The sequence below is a fragment of the Elaeis guineensis genome, chromosome 9 (genome assembly GCF_000442705.2).
Source record: "Elaeis guineensis isolate ETL-2024a chromosome 9, EG11, whole genome shotgun sequence".
NCBI classification, from domain to species: Eukaryota; Viridiplantae; Streptophyta; class Magnoliopsida; order Arecales; family Arecaceae; genus Elaeis; species Elaeis guineensis.
Window position 1 is genome coordinate 40,331,501 of NC_026001.2, and position 21,614 is coordinate 40,353,114.

Consider the following 21,614-nt stretch of genomic DNA (forward strand, 5'->3'; position numbering starts at 1 on the left):
CTAAAGCAAAGACAACGGCAAGGAACTCCTTCTCAGTTGTGGTGTAGTTAAGCTGCGCATCATTTAAGGTTTTACTTGCATAATATATCACTCTAGGCAGCTTATTTATTCGTTGACCTAAGATTGCGCCCACAACATGATCGGACGCATCACACATTAATTCAAATGGTTCAGACCAGACAGGAGGATGAATGATTGGAGCTGATACAAGTGCATTTTTTAGAAATTCAAAGGATTCCAAGCACTCATGAGTAAATTCAAATTTGGTATCCTTTGCCAAAAGATTAGTCAGTGGACGTGCTACTTTGCTAAAGTTGGCAATAAACCTTCTATAGAATCCAGCATGACCTAAAAATGAACGTATTTCTTTCACAGATTTAGGTGGTGGAAGACTTGCAATTAGATCTATTTTGGCCTTGTCCACTTCAATCCCCTTTTTAGAAATGACATGGCCAAGAACTATTCCCTGTTTGACCATAAACTGACATTTTTCCCAGTTGAGAACTAGGTGCTTCTCCTTACATCGTTCTAGAACTAATTGCAGGTGATTCAGACACTCGGAGAAGGTTAGACCAAAAACAGAAAAGTCATCCATAAAAATTTCTAGAAATCGTTCTATCATATCTGAAAACATGCTGATCATGCATCTCTGAAAGGTTGCCGGTGCATTACATAGTCCAAAGGGCATTCGTCTATAGGCAAAAGTACCAAATGGACAGGTGAATGTAGTCTTTTCTTGATCTTCAGCGGCTATGGGGATCTGGTTGTAACCGGAGTATCCATCAAGAAAACAGTAAAACTCTTGTCCGGCTAGTCTTTCCAACATTTGATCAATAAATGGCAAAGGAAAGTGATCTTTCCTTGTCGCAGCATTCAACTTTCTATAGTCTATACAGACCCTCCATCCCGTTTGGGTCCTAGTTGGGATAAGTTCGTTTGCATCATTTTGGACCACTGTTATCCCAGATTTCTTGGGTACTACTTGAACTGGGCTTACCCAAGAGCTATCAGAAATAGGATAAATTATTCCACTATCTAGGAGTTTCAGAATCTCCTTTTTAACTACATCCTTCATAACTGGATTAAGCCTTCTTTGGGCTTCTCTTGTTGGTTTAGCCTCTTCCTCTAAGTATATTCTATGTTGAACTATAGAAGGGCTTATTCCTTTGATATCTGCTATGGTCCAACCTATTGCTTCCTGATTTGCTTTTAGAACTGACACTAACTCCTCTTGCTTGGGATCTAGGTCTGATGCAATAATTACAGGCAAAGTTTTTTGGGTCCTAGATATGCATACTTGAGATGTTCTGGGAGGGGTTTCAGTTCTAAAATGGGTGCTTCCTCTATGATGGTTTAGGTGATGGTTTCACCATCTCAATGATTGGTTCAGTAGGAAGTGTCGATTCTTGATTAATCTGATTTTCTTTAAGTATTTCATTGACATCCTCAGACTCATGGATTAACCAGGGGTTAGACTCTAGGTCGACTTCATCATCACTAATGTCAATGGATTCATAAATACCATCTTGGACTACATTGACATCAGCATGAGAAGAGGATTCCTGTTCTAAGTTAAAAACATTAAGCTCAATGGTCATATTCCCAAAGGATAACTTCATTAGACCATTTCGACAATTGATTTCAGCATTGGCTGTAGCTAAGAATGGTCTTCCTAAAATGACAGGTATATGTCCTTTAGGATTCGCAACTGGCTCAGTCTCTAAAACAATAAAATCTACAGGGAAAATAAATTTTCAACCTTTATCAGAACATCCTCGACCATTCCCTTAGGGATTTGAGAGATCTATCGGCTAACTGTAATGTGATCCCAGTAGGTTGAAGTTTTTCTAATCCTAGTTGTTCATACACCGAATATGAAAGGATATTCACACTAGCTCCTAGATCTAGCAAGGCCTTTTTTATATTGGTTTCTCCAATAACACAAGAAATTGTTGGAGCTCCAGGGTCCTTATATTTAATTGGCACATGGCTAGATAGGTATGAACTGACACTTGCAGCCAAAAATGTTTTCTTTGGTACATTAGTGGTCCTTTTCCTAGTGCAAAGATCTTTTAAAAATTTGGCATAAGTTGGAACCTGATGGATTATATCTAAAAGAGGAATATTAACTTGGACTTGTTTAAATACCTCTAAAATTTTGTCTAAATATTCAGATTTATTGGATTTCAGTCTGTTTGGAAAAGGAGCTCTAGGACTTTTAAGTACTGGACTAGGTGAATTTTCAGTTTCTGGTGCTTGAAGTTGAAAGGTAGTAGTTTTAGAAGGTGACTCGGCAGATGAGTCATCTATATCATCAAGTGCAACTACCTTATTGTCTATTTGTTTTCCTGATCTTAAGGTATGAATGGCATTTACACCATTAACTTGGTTTCCTTGTTGGGGTCGTGGACCATTTTGGTTCCTAGGATTTGGCTCAGTTGGCTAGGTAACCTACCATGTTCTCGTTCACTAATGGTCGAAGCCAGCTGACTTACTTGCATTTCAGACGGGCTATAGCTTGGGTGTTATTATTTATGAGTTGACCCGTGTTTGCATAAAGCTGGTATGTGTTTCATCATGGCTTCTAGGCTTTTCTCTAAAGAGGTAATTTTCTTGTCATTATCATGGAAGCCTGGCGGGTTGTTCATACTGGGTTGGACCTTAGATTTTGCTGATTGAAATTTGGATTGCCTACATTAGGATTCTGGGACCATGAGAAATTCGGGTGATTCCTCCAACCTGGGTTATATGTGGGTGCATAAGGATTGTTCAATGGTCCTTGATAGGTGGCATTCACCTGTGCACACTCATTCGAGTAGGAACATTCTTCTAAGACATGGTCTGGTGCATTGCACCCTTTACACATGGGTGCAGATATTTGATTTACATTGGCTGGTCTCTGTAATTCTAAGGCTTCCAATCTACGTGTTAAGGTTGCAATCTTGGCCTCTGATGCTAGGGTTGGTTGAATTTGATGCATTCCTCCTCTTGAAGGTGTAGCTTTATCAGGTTCCCTAGTTGTTTCCCACTGTAAATTTTTCTCGGCTAGGTCTTCTAAGAATTGCCAAGCTTCAGTAGTTTCTTTGTCCATAAATTGGCCTTGGCACATGGACTCTAGCATGGTTCTTGAGTTTGAATCTAACCCCTCATAGATGATCTGGCATAGTCTCCAAGTTTCTATTCCATGGTGTGGGCATTGGGTCAAAAGATTCTTGAAACGATCAAAGTACTTCCAAAATGATTCACCAGCTAGTTGGTAAAATTGATTTATTTCATTCCTAATCCTAGCTGTTTTATGATGGGGAAATACTTTTTAAAAATATTCTCACAAAGCCCTCCCAGGTAGTGACAGAATAGTTTGGCAGACTATAAAGCCACTTCTTAGCATTGTCCTTAAGGGCAAAGTTGATTAATCTAAGTTTGACCTCATCCTCTGTTAATTGCAGTTTCATGGTTGCACATACCTCCTCAAATTCTCTAATAAATATATAAGCATCCTCTAATCCTGTGAATTTTGGAAGCATATTTATGATTTGAGGTTTGATTTCAAAATTGTTAGCTGTGGGTTGTGGCAACCTGATACAAGATGGTTGGATGGAGCCAACTGGATAACACAAATCCTTAAGGGTCATGGGTTGGATTGGTTCAGCCATTGGAACAACAGGAATTGACTCATTCTAACTAGACGACCCGACACTCTTCTCCACACACGAGGTGTACGGTTCTCGATGTTTATACAATTTTTTTTTTTTTTAATAAAATTTTTATGTATAAGGAAAAGAAAGAAAAGAAAAAAGTTCTAAAGAGAAGATCCTAAGGAGTCCTAAATCTAAAGAAAAGTAACCAAATTTTAAATTTTTTTTTTTTTTTCAAACAAGTGAATCAATAAATTAAACTCAATCTATCCTAGGGTTAACCTAAATCTAGACAGCTCCTAACTGTTTCAAGATGACCCTTCAAACCTTCCAAGTGGAGATTGATCAACTAGTTAGCCAGGTAAGTATAAGAGGTGGGAGGTTCACTCATCGTTGCCTTTCTAGATACCAAACGAGTTGGCCAGGCCAGCAACTGAACCAATTTAACAAACCACCCTCAGAGACTTGCCTAGACACCAACTAATCAAACAACTCAAACTTGGTAGAACTCTTAGGGTTCCTTGTCCTATTGAGCTCAAATTCCTTAAGGTTGACGTCTAATTGATTTTAAGATTAAAGGTCTAGGTAATGCAATATGATGGAGATGGTTTTTGGGCTAAGGAAGGGTAATGAAATCCCCACCTTATCTTGTTAATGGGTTGATGCCCTTAGATTAATTATGAAAATGCAAATGCAAATAAACAAGATGACCAAGAATGTAAAAGATTTTAATTTAGAAATTTTTTTTTATCTTGATATTTTACTTCACGATTATGAAATGTCTTTTGTTTTGTTTTGTTTTTTTTTTTTTTTGTGATTAAGTAAATTCAAATGATTAGGTCTAAAGGAAAAGTAATTAACTAAAAATAATAAAAGAGAAATTAGAAGCGTACCTGAGTTTTCCAGCAATCACCAACTAAATATAGAAACCTAAAGGAAAAAGAAAGAGAGTTATAAAGCACGAAGAACAAATATTTGAAAATAATTTAAAACGCCAAATCCCCGGCAACGGTGCCAAAAACTTGATGTTCAAATCTTAAAATTTGTAAATAAAATCGCAAGCGCACGGTGTGCAGAGTAGCACGACCAGCGAGTACGGGTCGATCCCACAGAGACTTGGTTTTAAAAATGATTTTCAAATCTATGCTCAAGCGAGCTTTAACAAAAATCGAAAGTCGAAAGTTGTTTGCTAAAGACAATAAGACTAAGGATCTAGGGTTTTTGAATCCACTAGATCTAGATTAGGGAATTCTACCTAGAATTTTTCTTATTGATCCTAACGACTACTCCTCTTGTCTTTCCCAAGCATAGATTATGAAGGGACTAAGGCCCAACGATAACCCATCAAGATTCTTTACAGGGGAGTAGTAACTAGGATCCCTTAGGGTTTTCTCCTCCTATGCACTGAATCAAGCATGAACTATGAAGGGACTCTGACCCAACTGTAGTTCATCAAAAATTCTTGGCAAAAGAGGAAGAAAAAGAAACCCTAAGAAAAAGAAAGAACCCTATGTAAAAATCCCTACTCATGATCTAGCTTCATCGCAAACCCTAGAAGGGATGCTTAGCTAGACATGATCTAAATCTACTTGCAAAATTTAAATACAGAAAAATAAACTATCCTAATTTCATAAAATTAAACTACATAATTTAAACTAACCTAATTGCATAAAATTAAATTGCATAAATTAAACTATCCTAATTGCAAGAAAAATAAATTGCATAATGTAAAGAGATGAAATTGCATAAAAATAAGATTTTATATATAAAAAAAAATTATTCGATAAAATATAATAACAAGTATCAATTTCTTAATAAAGTTAGATAATTTAGATATTAATTGATACTTTTTATGTCAATTTGTGACATAAATCAGGAGTCCCTCATCAACATCAAGCAGAGGGAGGGGGAGTCCATCCGGGCTTACGTCAACCATTTCAATATCGTCGTGTTGGAGGTCTGAAACTTGGATCAATCGATCGCGATGGTTGCTCTGAAAGGTGGCCTTCAAAAGAATGACCTTCTATTCTCCCTGGAAAAGAAGTATCCCAGGGATTTTGCTGATTTGCTGGCTCGGGCCGAAGGATATGCCCGAGCAGAAGAAGCCTTCAAGATGAAGGATGAGGAGACCGCAAGAGAGCGGCAGGCGGGAGACTCGGGCAAGCCCACAGTCGAAAAAGGGCCGAGTGAAGCTCGACCACATTTTCGAACTCCTCCTGAACATAGGCACGTCCGAACTCCTCCCCGAGCCCATAAACAGAGAAGCCCAGACCGTCGAGTTCGGAGAGGCTCTCCTCCTGGAAGATTCTACAGCTACGCCCCTCTCAACACATCGAAAACTCAAGTACTGATGGAGGTTAGGGAGCAGCTTCCAAGGTCGGAGAGGATGCGCTCGCACCTCGAAAAGTGCAACCTGAACAAATTTTGCCTCTATCATCGTGACCACGGCCACGATACGGAGGAATGTATTCAGCTCCGAGACAAGATCGAGGAGCTTATCAGATGAGGTCGGCTCGACAGATTCATTCGATGATGATCTGAAGGAAGAGAAGATCAGCCTAGGGCCCTGCCGTAGTCAGAACCGCCAAGGAGGGAGGAGCAGCCAGGAGATTGGCCTCCAATTGGGATTATCAACTCTGTCTCGGGGGGACCTCGACGGAGAGCAGACCTTCCACGGCTATAGGGTTCGAAAAATCTACGAATGTATTACCAACAACTTTGCCTTGAATGAAAATTCTTTTCATATTTCCATATTTTTTCTTTTGGTATAAGCTCATAATGACAGGAGATAACTCCCCCATACAAACGAAATTAAGCGCGTTAGGAACAGGAGGAGAACCTCGTCCTAACATGGGCAAAGTCGAAGGCCCGATTTCTTAAAGATCGGATGGAGGGAGAGGCCCTTACAACGGCCCTTATGTACCCCCACAGTCTTGTTAGGAGCAGGAGGAGAACTTCGTTCTAACATAAGCAAAGTCGAAGGCTCGATTTCTTAAAGATCGGATGGGGGGAGAGGCCCTTACAACGGCCCTTATGTGCCCCCACAGTCTTGTTAGGAACAGGAGGAGAACCTCATCCTAACATGAGCAAAGTCGAAGGCCCGATTTCTTAAAGATCGGATGGGGAGAGAGGCCCTTACAATGGCCCTTATGTGCCCCCACAGCCTTGTTAGGAACAAGAGGAGAACCTCATCCTAACATGAGCAAAGTCGAAGGCTCGATTTTTTAAAGACCGGATGGGGGGAGAGGCCCTTACAACGATCCTTATGTGCCCCCACAGTCTTGTTAGGAACAGGAGGAGAACCTCATCCTAACATGAGCAAAGTTGAAGGCCCGATTTCTTAAAGATCAAATAGGAGGAGAGGCCCTTACAACGGCCCTTATGTGCCCCCACAGCCTTGTTAGGAGCAGGAGGAGAACCTCATCCTAACATGAGCAAAGTCGAAGGCCCAGTTTCTTAAAGACCGGATGGAAGGAGAGGCCCTTACAACGGCTCTTATGTGCCCCCACAGCCTTGTTAGGAATAGGAGGAGAACCTCGTCCTAACATGAGCAAAGTCGAAGGTCCGATTTCTTAAAAATCGGATGGGGGGAGAGGCTCTTACAACAGCCCTTATGTGCCCCCACAACCTTGTTAGGAATAGGAGGAGAACCTCATCCTAACATGAGCAAAGTCGAAGGCCTGATTTCTTAAAGATCAGATGGGGGGAGAGGCCCTTACAACGGCCCTTATGTGCTAACATGAGCTGAAACTGACTGTCGGTAACAAGGGGAGGACCTCATCCCGATGCAAGCAAAGACTCGATTGATCGACAAGGAGGAAAGCTTCCTCAATGACTCCTCTACACTTTCATGACCCTGTCAAGAGCAGAGGGAAGACCCTCACTCGAACACAGAAGAAAAGGAAAGGCGAAAAAAAAAAGCGACGAACTACACCGGCGATAGGTGAAAAATGAACTATATCAAAGGCACAAGGGACCTCTTCTCGACGAAAGAGAAAACCTTTGTCGAAAATCTCTGGTCTCTAAGGGCAAATCGACATGGCAACGACCAGGAACCTTCAAACTATGTCAGCATCGAACAAGATAGAAGACAAAAGAAGTTCGGCAAACAATAAGTCAAAGCAAGAACTGACGAGGGATTACGAACTACATCGACGCCAAACAAGACAGAAGACAAATAGAGTTTGGTAAACAACCATTTAATACCAGAATGGACAAGGTAACAGACAATTTTATTTCTATTTCATTAGTGAAGTACATATTACAAAGTCTTAAAGGCCAAAAATAAAAAGATAAAGAAAAAGAAAAAAAAAAGAGGCTCTAAGGAAGCCCAGTTTTTTCTGACTTCGAGCTCTCAGTTCCGGCCCTTGCTAAGGATTGTCTTAAATTTTTGACTTCCTCTTCTAGTTCCATCTTTTCAGTAGCATTTCCTGGAACATCCGATGGAACCGTCAATGCTCGTTCTCCGACTCTCGAAGCCTCCTCCTCAATACCTCGAACTTCACCTCAGCATCCTTGACTGCCTGCTGCTCGTGGACCAGCTGAACTTTCAGTCACCGTAGTTCGGCTTCCTCCTATCCAAGGGCCACAGACAGTTCCGCCATAGTCCCCCTCAAGGAGCAAAGCTCGTCAGAACCTGGTGCAGGGACAGGCTGGACTCTCTCAAATAGCCGCCTCTGAAGGCAGACAACTTCGTCAGTCGCTGTCTGGAGCCTCCTTCGGCAGTCCTCTACTTGTCTGCTCCAGCCAACTCGATAGGCATCGTAAGTTGCCTCGACATCCTGCAGCCATTTTTGAAGTTCGGAGAACCTCTTCGACCAGTCTTGGTCACGGTCGGTCTGGACTGTAAGTCGGGACGAGCTCCCTTCCAGCCGATCGATCTTCTTTCGTGCGGTCATTAGCTCGACTTTAAGGAAGCTGATCTTGGAAGCCTGAGTCCAAGACCAGTCGCTGGCACATTTTGGAGTTCCTCAAGCTCCGTAATGAAGTCGGCTTTCCTTTTGGTGTATTCCATGAGACTTTTCTTGTGGAGGTCCCGAAAGTGAGTAGCCTTCGCGATGGCCTTTGAACGGCTCTCCTTCAGCCGGTGAAGTTCGTCTTCCAACTTCTTAGATTTTCTTGTCAACCGACGAACTTTCCTTTGGAGGTCTCGTATCATCGACTTCAAGGGAACACCCTCCGATAGGGGAAGAGCTTCGACAGGACACTGTCGTTGGAAGACAAGTGCGCCACGACTCAAATTAATGCAAGAAGACAAAAAGAAGGAAAAGAATACAAAAAAGAGGAGAGGGACCATCCGTAAAGATGAATCCAGCTTCATTGATCAAATAAGTTTTAAGTACAAGAGAATGAGAAAAAATCATCACAAAGGAAAAATACAAAATTAGAGGTTTCGGACCTCTGGGGCAGAAGTAGAGGGGGTCGGTGTCCCCGAAAGATCGTCAGCGGCGGCCACGGCAGTCGACGAGGTTCCGGTCGGAGGAGGACTGACAGCGACTTCGGATGGTCCGACTTCATCATCGGATGCCTCATCCAGGAAGCCAAGATCCAACTCAGGAAACCTCCCAGCCACCTTCTCTTGGCAAAGCTCGAATCCCTTGATGAAGGCATCCTGGCCGAACTGGACCTTCAGATCCTCCATCTCGAGGGAGGCTTTGAACTCCTCCACTGCTCGAGCCCTTGCCTCCGAGACCAGAGACGGAATCCACGCTTTCAACTCAGAAATCTACCCCTTCAACTCGGAGACCTGTGCCCTTAATGCGGAGACCTCGGCCTCTGCCTTCCCTCTCTCCTCCTCCAAGATGGTCCTCAGATCAGACGAGGTTTGTCCCTCCTTCTCCAGTGCCTCTTGGAGGCTTAGGACCTCGACGATCTTCTCCTCAAGGCGGGCGGCCCGGCTAGGCGATCCTCTTCTGCCTGAGCTACCTCTTTCTTGGTGATCTTCACCACCTCAATATTGGCGACGAGCTGGTGCCCAATCTGCAAGAAGGGTCGGGGAGTCGACATAAGGGCTGAAGAATAAGTTAAAGAAGCAGGAAGAAGGAAAAGGATGAGTTAACCTACTTCGAGGAAAGATCCCAGAGAGTCCTAGACCCGCAGCTCGGGATCGACGAGGACGATCCTCTCAACTATCTCGGGCAGAATGCACCCTTTGACCAGCCTCTTTATTAAGTCCCTGTTATTGAAGGGATTTTCCCCAGGTCTTCCTCGGAGCTGTCGGCCCCCTCGACGGCAGTCCTGCGACTGTGACTCTCCGGGCTAGGGTCTTCTTCTCTTCCTCCCTTCGGCCCCGGGCGCCCCCTCGGGACGAACCTCCGAAATGGGACCCTCGATCGGGGGCTCTGTGAAAGGGTTCGGAGGACTTAAGGTTCGACATCGGAAGGGGCTTCGACGGTGACGGGCATCGAAACAGGTGCGGCCGAGCTTGTCCCCTCTATCCTGGCTTTCTTCACCGACCTCGAAGTTGAGGTGTCCTTTCTCTTGTGGGTCTTGAAACCCTGGCTAACCTCCGAGCCACGCTTGCATCCATGTCTGTGATAAAAGAAGATCAGCATGGCTTCGAGATGGAATAAGAAGAAGGAAAAGTACAAAAAAAAGAAGAAGAAGAAGAGAAAAAAAATAAAAAGGAGAGAGATACCGACAGCGTTAAGGGGGCTCAGGCCGACATTGAACAAAAGTTGTTCCCTCAGAAGTTCGGGGAGGAGGGGGGCTTGATAGGCCTCGAGCTTTTTGGAGGCCTCGAGGTCGTCCCTTTCTAGGGTGGAAGCCCGACGGATGGAATCCCTCAGAGAACCCCAAGGGGGTAACCCTAGCTCTAAGGTCGGGCATCAGACGTAGAAGAACCTCTCCTTCTAGTTATGGACAGAAGAGGGGGCACCTTTCAGCAACCCCTTTCTATCAAACTGGGGAGAGAAGTATCACCAATCTTTTGTCGAGGGATGGCGCTTGAAGGTGTAGAAGTTCCTAAACAAAGAAAGAGTCAGCCGAACTTCGGCTAGACTACAAAGGGAAAGAAATCTATCAAAAACCTAAAGGAGTTCGGCACGATGGAAACTAGAGAAATGTTCAGAAAATGAAAGAGAGCAACAACAAAGGGGCAGTGGGAGCCGAAGCCCGGCACGGAAGGCCTCCTGGTACAGACAAAAGCGGTGGGAGGAGGGGCGCTAGCCCGATCAGATGGCCCGAGAAGCTCCAGCTCATACTCCGGAGGAACTCCATACTGAATCCTTATCAGTGAAAGCTCATCCGGAGTCAAAGAGCCGGGGATGGTATCCGACGCAAAAGCTGGACAAGGTTCGGTCCTAGCTACGAGTTCGTCTACGGTACCAATACTATGGGGAACCGGGGCTGACAAACTCCTAGAACTGCTAGAAGAGGAGATATCAAAGGATATTTTGGATCAAACGAAAGCCACAAAAATCTCAAAAAATTGGGAAAAAATAGTAGACAGGCCCCCGAGAAAGTTAAATAAACAGAATACGAAGAAAAAAGGATAAAAAAATAACAAAAGTTCCAGAACTAACCTAGATCGACCCCAGGAGCACAGAGGGACGGCGAGGACGACAGAGGTCGACTCGGAGAATCCTAAGGCCGGGAAGGATGCTAGAGGAAACTGGAGCTCTTGGGGAAGAGAAGGGGAATCGAGGGATTCTCTCAAGCAAAGTGAAACCCATGAAGGAGAAGAACGTGTTTAAATAGACCCCGGGATCCGGTGCAATTATGATTGCGGATCTCCGCTGGCCGGCCTGCATTCGCCGCATGTCCCACCCACCTTACAGACTGTTGAAAATGAAGGCAGCTGACAAAGTCATTATTAGTCGTACCTAGAGCCACACCCTGACAGAAATTTCAAAAAGAAGAAATCTTTTCGAAAAAGCTCCAGTACCAGCATGCCGAACGTCAAATATCTGGCAACCCCAAGCATGAAAATCGAGGGGGACAGCTTCGACCATGAGAATTTCTCTGTACTTTTTTCATTCATAGCCCGAACTCGAAAGTAGGGGGACTAGTGTTGGGTATAAAATACCCCTCCAGCGAAGCTTGTAAAGGACCGATCCTTCCTGCACTCTTCTGACTCCCGACCTTGTGCGTGGTGCCTCTCCAAACCTCCTCGATCGTCCCAACTTCTCCGATAATGAACTTCTGCATTCGTCCATCGGGCCACCCCGAAGGCCCTCTGGGGCTCACTGTCAGCCGACCTTCTACAGTAACCAACTACCCCCCAAACTTTTTTCAGACTTCGTCAGCGTCCGAGCTTCCCCGACAATGAAAGTTCTACGGTAACCAGACTCCACCCGAGTTTCTACGACGGTCGACCACCCTCGGATCCAAATCAGGCTCCCACAAGAGTCGAACTTCTACTACGAACGGTCTACTCCGAACACCTATAGTGGGCTGTCTACCCCAAACGTTACTGTAAGAAAATTCCATTCGAGCCTCTACTATGAACAAAATTTTTTTGAACTTCTGTTACAGGTAGACCTCAGCCGAGCTACTCCGTAGCGAGGAGATTTCGGACGAACTTCTACAATGGGACACTACTCCGATTTTCCACGACAACTGATCCTCGCCCGAGCTCCTACAACAAACAGTCCCCTTTCAACCTCTTGCGAGAACCGGATCCCGTCCGAACTTCTCCAGCAGATGGATTCTGGACGAGCTTCTATGACGGACGAGCTCCAATAGCTGGGTCCCTATGAAGGTCGATCGCCCCCGATGTCTATCGAGCCTCCCCAGCACTATCCGAAGTCCATCACTGACCGACCTCCTACCAGACTCCCCATAAAATTGGGCTTCCCCAGCGAACGATCTTCGGATGAGCCTCCACATCAGATAAATTCCAGACAGACTTTTTTAGTGATCAGACTTTCCCGGACTCTGCCAATAGAAAATCTCCATCCAAGCTCCTACGGCAGGTGACTCCCGCCTGAAACGTCAGCGACCTCGAAACATCCAAACCTCTCCCAGAACGATGATGTGAAGAGCCATTCTGCTCCATCAGGCATCCCGGCCGAGCTTCAATCGATGGATCCGAACTCTCTAACAAGCCACGACAAGAACTGTCACCCTGCTCCACTCTCTGCAATGGATTCCATGCAGCTCTATCACTCTCTGGTAAGTCACGACAACGGATACCACTCCACTCTCTACAGCAAGCTCCACGTGGCCCTGGGCGACCTCTGATGCCACTACTCTCCGTAACAAACTCCACACGTCTCTGAATGGCCCACTTTCAGATGGTTACAGACATCGCTGTCAGTCAGTTACGCTTTCCATCTATAAATAAGGACCCCAGATACGTTCTTTTCTAAGCTCTAAACTCTATCTCAAAACTCTGCCAAAATTTTTGCTCGAGCACTCCATTTTTGTTGAAGCAGAGTACTGACTTGAGCATCGAAGGATCTTACCGGAGCACCCCCAACTCCAATTTAGACTTTCTTTGCAGGTTCTGGTAGCAGCCGTGGTCATCCCAGCTCCAACTTCTCCGACCTCAATGGAATTCTGCACCAACACGGATTAAAGCAAGCTTCTCAGAGTTGGAACCATCATTTTGATGAGGCAATCAAATCGTTTGATTTCATCAAAAATAAAGAGAAACTTTGTGTATACAAAACAGTCAGTGGGAGTGCAATCACCTTCCTCATACAGTACGTAAATGATATTCTCCTCATTGAGAATGATATTCCCATATTGATCACGATCAAAAGATGGTTGTCTAATAAATTCTCCATGAAAGATTTAGGGGAAGCATCCTATATTCTCGAAATAAAAGTCTATAGGGATAGACCTAAATGGATGTTTGGCCTGTCATAAAAGCTATACATAGAGAAGGTGTTGAAGAGGTTCAGCATGAAAAACTCCAAAAGAGGTCGCTTACCTCTTAGGCATGGTATTAGTCTCTCCAAGATGATGTATTTGACCACATCTGAGGAGGTGCAGTGCATGAGTAGGATTTCTTATGCCTCAGCTATACGGAGCCTTATGTATGTCATGCTATATACTTGATCTGATATTATCTTTGCTGTGAGTGTCACAAGCAAGTATCAGTCGAATCCAGGCAAGGAGCACTGAATAGCTGTGAAGAATATCCTTAAGTACTTAAGAAGGACTAAGGATTTGTTCTTAGTCTTTAGAAGGATTCTGAGTTGCGAGTTGAGGGTGTACTCTTGTTCAATATATTAGAAGGGTCCTGAATATATGATCAATGGAGGCTGAATATGCTGTAGATATGTAAGATAAATTCTAGTTCTAATGTTAGTTATAGAACTGAATGTTATGCCATGACACAGTACTGCAAAGACAATGGCACCATAGTCCTTGCTAAGGAGCCCAAGGTCTCACCAGAAGTCCAAACACATAGAGCAACAGTGTATGCGACTACCTCATATCGAGGTATGAAGAGTAGACTCCGTGAACAATGTGACAAATCCACTGACTAAGTAGTTGAGCAACCAAAAATGGAAGTCCACCTTGAGAAGATGGGACTTAAATTTATGGCCAATTAGTTTTAGTCCAAGTGGGAGATTGTTAGATGTATGTCCTAGAAGCCAATATGGCTGATACATTGTAATAAATTTAGGACACAATTTTGTACTTAATATATTGATATGATCAATAAAAGGATAATTTCTTTTTCATTCAAGTGTGATGTATCCTTGAATTATCCATTGAATTAGCTTCGATACATATTCTCAAAGTGTTGAGAATTAGAGACATATATTTAATTTTAAAATGCTCCCAGTCATAGGATCATCATGAGAACGATGATAGATCCGGACAGACTGACGCACAAATCACTTCCTTCGAGAAAGATGGATCTCTAGTCTACTGTGTAGACACACAGGGCGACAAGTGTGGGTGGTTGTTAGAGAATAACTAGCACTGAACGTGACCATACGAGAGATCACTTGAATTTCTATTCGATCATCAGTGATTATCTCGATGCTGTAGTTATGTGACTCATCCTTTGACTTGAGATGGTACTGCTACTCACAGTGAGACTGCTATGTTTGACTGACACATAAACATGGGTCTCAATGAGCTCTTGTAGTGGATGTTGATGACAGTTGGTCCACTGTAGGAGTTGGATGTGCATCAAGATAGGATCTATCGACCTTGATAGAGAGGAGTGGTCCTATAAGATTTGAGAGGCTAAGTCCAAGAGTCTATGGCCACAGCAGTATGATTGATGAAAAAGAGTTTTCATAGAAGTCACAACTAGACTTGAGCTAATCAATCTATCATATGACTGATGTTGAGGTTTGACGATTTATCCATGACCTGCCATCTAGTCAAAACTCACGATAGATAGACTAAATCACACATTAACTACACCTAGAGGTTTATTTCAGTTCTATTAGGTTGCCACTACATACTGCTAGGTGTCACTGGTGGATTGTGAGAGCTCACTAGGATTATTTCGGATCGACAATCCTTGCTGAGTTAAAGTGAAATTATTTCGACCTATTGAAAAAAGTTTCAATGATACGATGATAGAGATCATTGTATGTCTTACTATTAAATAGAATTGAATATATGAGGCACACAATAAAGGATTAGGCCTAGAATAAATAATTGAGCTTATAAAGTATCAATTGAGTTTAGAGAAACCCATTAGGTTCATGGTAACCTTGCTAGCATATGGTTGGATCCAATTTCTCTTTCCATTAGGATTACTTATTTGATAAGTTAATTCTAACTTAATTACCTACTAATTATCTATATGAATAAGATTCATGAGACTCCAATTGTTGGGTGTCTAAGGTTATGGATCACATAAATTAAGGGTGCACATCCCTTATGAATCTCTTTGATAGTTATTATAGGGCGCCACTTTGATTTGATCAATTTGGATGTGTCCATTAATTAGAGAGCCTTTGATTTCATATGAGATATCTTTTGGGTGTAAAAGAGAGTGTCTAATTATGGGTGCAAGGGCTCTAATAGTTGGCACCTAATGGGCTTCCTAATGTAAGTTGGATAACTTAAGCTAATAAGAATCCTAATGCAAGTAGGACTTGCATTATATGATTGAATAGGATTCAATCCTTATGCCTATTTAAAGAGACCTCTCCTAAGGTCCCTAGAGCATCAAAATCTGTAGCCCCTCACACCCAAAGGCTCTCTTCACACCCTCTCTTCCTCTCCCTTTCTCTTCTCCTGGGTGTTCAATACACCCCTTCCTTGGGATGCACATCCCAAAGAGTTTCATGCCCAAAAGAGTTTGGATGCCTTATCCTTGCTAGTTTCTAGCATCTGGTAGTAGCACATAGCAAGAAGAAACTCTAGAGAAGAGGAGAAAAAGAAGATCAAGGAGAAAGATCAAGGAGAAAAATCAAGTGTTGATCACGATCCAGGCTTCATTCAGATTCAGCAGGCTGAATTTTGAAGAATCAAAAATCAAATTATAGAGGGCTGTTTCAGGCTAATTTTGAGTGGATACTTGTAGAGACCAAATATTTGTGTAGCTAGTAGAGAGCCTCGTCTCTTTCAGATCCAATTTTGAAGAAAGAGATTGCGAAACAGGTATGTAATTTGATCACAATCTGAATGTCAGCATATATCAATTTCAGCATATAAAATAGATCCATGTGATTTTATATTTTTATACATATAAAATTTAGATTAAAAGTATTTTAATCTTATTTTCTGCTACAGTGTTTAGAAAATAAAAATTTTGAAACACATATGCATGCATCAAACCCAAAATTCCAACATCACTAACTCCTTGTGGAGCTGGTGATCATTCTCAAAGTTTTGCAGCAACCTCAGCAAACTATGGTAGTTGACTGCAGATTTTGTCATTCAAAAATGAGTAAGAAAAGAAAGGTAGGATTTTGGCAGAGGGTTCAGAATGGCATCTTTTTCCAGCTGCTCATGCAAGAAAAAGTCGAGCTTGCTTAAGCGCTCAATCATCTCGATCATGTACAATACATGATCGGTGACTGACACTCCTTCCCTCATTCGAGTGTTGAAGATGGCATAACTAGTCTTATACCTCTCAACATCATCGAGTGTGCCAAAATACTCGTTCAATATTTACAACATGTCCTGTAGCTGAGCATTCTCGAAACAATGGCTAAACTCATCATTCATTACCGCCAGCATAATACAATGAATCATAGTTTGGTCATTGAGCTACTTCTGATAAGTCTCTGACCATACTATGTGCATTTGGAGTTGGCTCTTCGTATGTCGGATCTGTCAACACATACAAGATCTGTTCGTGCTCCAAGATTATTTTGAGCTTTTGATACCAGCTATCAAAATTTGATCTCATCAATTTATGACTTTCTAATAGTGATCGGAGCGATAAGATGGTAGCCATAACTGCAAAAAAAAAATCAAAACCTATTTAGTATATGACTTGATTAAGCCTAAAGTTATGGATTTTACTCTAAAGGTTCTTTTACTATTTTATTCGAATTAGTAGTCTCTACCTTCAATTCAAAGAATTATACTAATTTCTTAGTGGGTACTAAAATCCACATGGGCTGCACATAGGCCCGAGTGTGGCTTGACCAACCTCTGTGCATCTATGGGTAGGTTCCTAACTAATTATTTCACCAAATAATTTTTAGCATTCAATTTTATCCCAGACACCTATTCAGCAAGTGTGTGGCACCTCCACTGAAAGTTCTAGTTAGGTCCAACCATTAATATGTCAGAATTTAGTGCATCTAACAAACGAGTGATCAGACCCAAATGTAGCTCAACCAATCTGACCATCATCAGAAAGATACAACTAAATCAACATATTATGAATGATAATTCTGACAGTCAGATGAGTACCTGACGTATGGCACCTTCAATGATCATCGAAACTATTGGACTCATTATCATCCAACTGAATGGGAGGCTATGATCTAGTTATCACCATAACTATTTTATTTTAGAGATCTAATAATTTTAGAAGATTTAATTAGTTGAATTGAGAGATGAGAAAAAATTTGACCAGTTATCTTAATCCTCCCACTGACTTCACCAAGTCAGTTAAAGAAGATTAGACATATGCTGGTCCAGCCAACCAGTGATAAATCCTCCCACTGATTTTACCAAAGAATAGTCTTCTATCAAAGAGTGGATAAGATCGCAGCAAATATAATTTTGAGTTGGCATCAAAGGAAAATTCAGAAAGTCATTTTTCACTCATTACTAGTTGGAATCACAAAAGAGGCGATGGCCTGATCAATGCCTATTCATTAGGTCATCATGAAGAGGACTCAAGACAAGTTGAACTTGGGGCATCTAAATCAGTCATACTGATTTCTTAGTTAGCATGGGTCAACCCCAATCATTAAGTAATCTAATCAAAGCATGATTCACCATGTTGGTTAGATAAGTGAGATCGGTGGAAGAGATATGCCATTAACTCGATATTGATTCAATCTATGCAAGTAACTCCCAATTAATGGCCATCGATCAAAGCTACCATACTTACCTTAGACACTAACTAGTTACTCACTTTCAATTTGATCAACTTATAGACTTGGGTTCGACCACGGAGCTATGATCAAAGTTCATATTGGTTTAATCAAAGATATAGACTTAACCAACTATAACTATTGAAATTGATTGAGAGAAAAAACTGACCCAATCAGAATTAACTTTTAATTAGATTTGATCAATTACTAATATAATCCATTATCAATGATTTTTAATCCTAGATCTAACCCAATTAAATAGATTTGACTCAAGCTAACCCATTAACCCATGAATTATGAAATTAATGTTTTAGATCTTTAATTCTTAAATCTAGATTGATTAATTCTCAATTAAGTTTTAGGTTGATATAGGTTCAGATTTGATGTTTGAAAATAATTTTTAATTTTATAAAATATTTTTACAATCAATTATCTAATGATCAAAATCTTAATTTCAGATTTAATATATATTATTTTAAATTTAAAATAAAATTTTAAAATTTTTTTCATTATTCATCATCATGAAAAAGATCATGCAGCATCCCTACACACTATAGGAGATCCCATCGAATAGATAAATAAGATTGCAAAATCCTAATTTCTCTTATGATCGGATGGTTATGAGGATTTATCCAATCAGATTATTATACTACTCAAATTTTAAATTAATTATTTAGATGTAATCTAAATAATTAAAATTAGATTTTATAAGGATCAACACAAACTAGGATAATCTTTGCATTGTAAGGGGTAAATCTTACCGCAGGATAATCTTATATCAATTTATGTGATCAGATCTATTACTAATTTTAGATTTAAATATCATATATCAGATCTAATTTAAATTAAATTATAGATCTAAATGCATGTAATATCAAGTTATATGCAAAAAAAAATTCATGTCATAAGAAACCTGCTCTGATACCATTTAAAGAAAAAATGGATAATTCAAAGCATGTATTTTTAAAATTTTATCATAGAAAATAAAAGATTAAATATTTTAATCTTCTAAATATACTTTGAATCAGATCTAAACTATTATTAAAGATCTATAATATAAAAAATTTATATATAAAATCTGATATAAAATAGAAAATTACATCGATCACATCGATGCCCTGAATCTGATCTAACCTTTAGATCACATCGATTGAGTCCATAACTCATCACCTTTTCATGAGTCGATTATTTTTATTGCTAATAGGTATGGTATGAAACTCTTACTAATGTTGAGTAGCTGCATAGGTCGTCCGATCTCTACAGATCATCCACTCAAAGTCCTGATCGGATCTTCCTTCGCAAGAGTGCTAGCTCGCATCGAAGGTTCTGGATGGCTAATCCAAGCTTCTTTCTTTGGATCTCTCAGACTCTTTCAAATCAAAAGATGAGGCTTTACAAAAAGATAGCAGTGTGGGAGATTAAATAAGACTCATTCTTGTATTTTTTTCTCTCACAAAATCTAGAGTTGAAACCCTAGATCCTACCCTACACCTTACACCTAAGAGGAAAATCACTTTCTCTATTTCTCACGCACGGAAGCCCAACCCATTCTTAACTTTCATGCCCCAACATTGAGGATTCTCATACCAAAAATTATTTTTTTTCTTGCATAAAACTGATCCCTTCTTAAGGGTGGCATCCCATGGAAGATAAGGATAAGGAAGAGGTAGTTTTGGTTTAATTTCAAATATTGATTGATCCTTATCATCAATTCAAATTAAATTTGAATTAAATTTTAAATTAAACTTTATCTTCATATTAAAAACTTAGAGAGGGGATGACCAATATCAGAATGGCATAAAAAATTTTATGCAAAAATACTTTGTGTGTGGATAAAGGTGATGGCATAAAGAGAAGAGTCCAACTCAATTTGGACTCTATATTTTCATTCAAATTCAAATCCATTTGAACTCAAATTTAAACCAACCAACTCTTAATTCAAAAAGAGATCAGATGTGGGTGTGGAACTACTCTTGAGTATGAAAAAAAAATTACATAAAAAATTTTTCGCATGAAGAATAAGAGGGCTCAGAGAAAGGAGGTGCAAGGGATTTGAATTCGAATTATTTTCTCATCCAATTAGGTTCTTAGATCAATCAAATTGGGTTAAACTCAATTAGACCACTAAACTTAATTAATTAGATATTAAATAATTTTAATTAAATCTTAATTAAATCAAAAATTAATCAAGTTTAAGTCCTGATCAAATTAGGAATCGAATACGCTTAGCGATTAGGCCATCTCATAACCTAATCGGGTCAAACCGAATTGAATTCAATTCAATTAGAGTTGATCCAAATCTCAATACTCAATCAAATTAAACTAATTATCAATCTAATTACTAATTAATTATCTTATAATTTATTAATAATTAATGAATTGATTTATTATAACTTTTGCACAGGGTTAATTATCAATCGAATTGACTATTTTATCTTAGAACGATTCTTAATCATCGATCAGTCAGAAATTTTTTTTGAGTATGATCCTATAGGTTCATACCTAAGTCAGTAGTATAAAAATAATCTTTCTATACCAATTAAAGTAACCATCTAGCAATGATACCCGACGTCCGGATAGGTCGAAAGATTGTAAAGCATCATTCAAGAATCTATTGGCATATGGTTACCATATAATTCATCCCTTTGATCCAAATGCTAAATATGACCTAAGATTTAACTATCAACCCTGATATGATCATTCACATTATATTTTAATTTTTCAAATTCATCACATGGATTACCCCGATTGAGGTTTTACTGAATTGAAACACACTGATACATTAACTTCTACTTATTCAGAGGGGGTCAATTCCATCTTGACTCACACACTGATTTTACAAGTACTTGACTATGTCCAAAAATTTTTATTATTGAATTAAAAATTCAGATAGTCTAGCATCAAAGCATAGTGAGTTACTTTCAAGTCACCATGGTGATCTCAAATCGGAGGGATACTTATATCCATATCCTTCACGAGCTATTCTTGATAGCAGAGTGCTCAGTAGTTGATCACGTTTAGTGAGATATACTCCTACGTCTCACTTGCATGCTATGTCAATATCTCCGCACTCCTTGGTTAAGAGGACAACTAACATACATAGCACACAACAACCTATACTTGATATAGCTATCATCCTAATAATAATATATCATTTGATTGTGAACTTAAGGTTTAAGGATTTGACTATATATCCTCTTATATTGAATCAAATAGTCCTAAGGACTTCATCATATAATAGGAGTTCAAAATAAGATGTACACAATGATGAAAAAATCAAAAAATATTTATTAATTCATCAATTCATTTATAATTACAATAATAAGCTCAACCGTCAATAGACTGATGATTAGCTTTGGGATATAATTTTCAATAAAAAAAACATGCATCACGATTAAGGCTTGTTTGGCAGATGAGGTGCTTTACGGCATGTTGGAAGAAAGCTCACCTCAGGATTTATGGTTGAGGTTACATCAGTTGTACATAAAAAAAAAAATGTGCAACAAGTTGGTGCTGAAGAAGCAACTGTATAGCCTCTGGATGCAGGAAGGTGAGG

The 21,614-nt window shown here is 40.4% G+C and overlaps 1 non-coding gene across 1 annotated transcript; it reads left to right on the top strand.

The window, feature by feature from the left end:
* Positions 1-3,179: 3,179 nt before the first annotated feature.
* Positions 3,180-3,286, top strand: LOC140851817 (small nucleolar RNA R71). The gene has a single exon (XR_012134574.1). It is a non-coding gene; the product is annotated as a small nucleolar RNA R71 (small nucleolar RNA).
* The last annotated feature ends 18,328 nt before the right edge of the window (positions 3,287-21,614 follow it).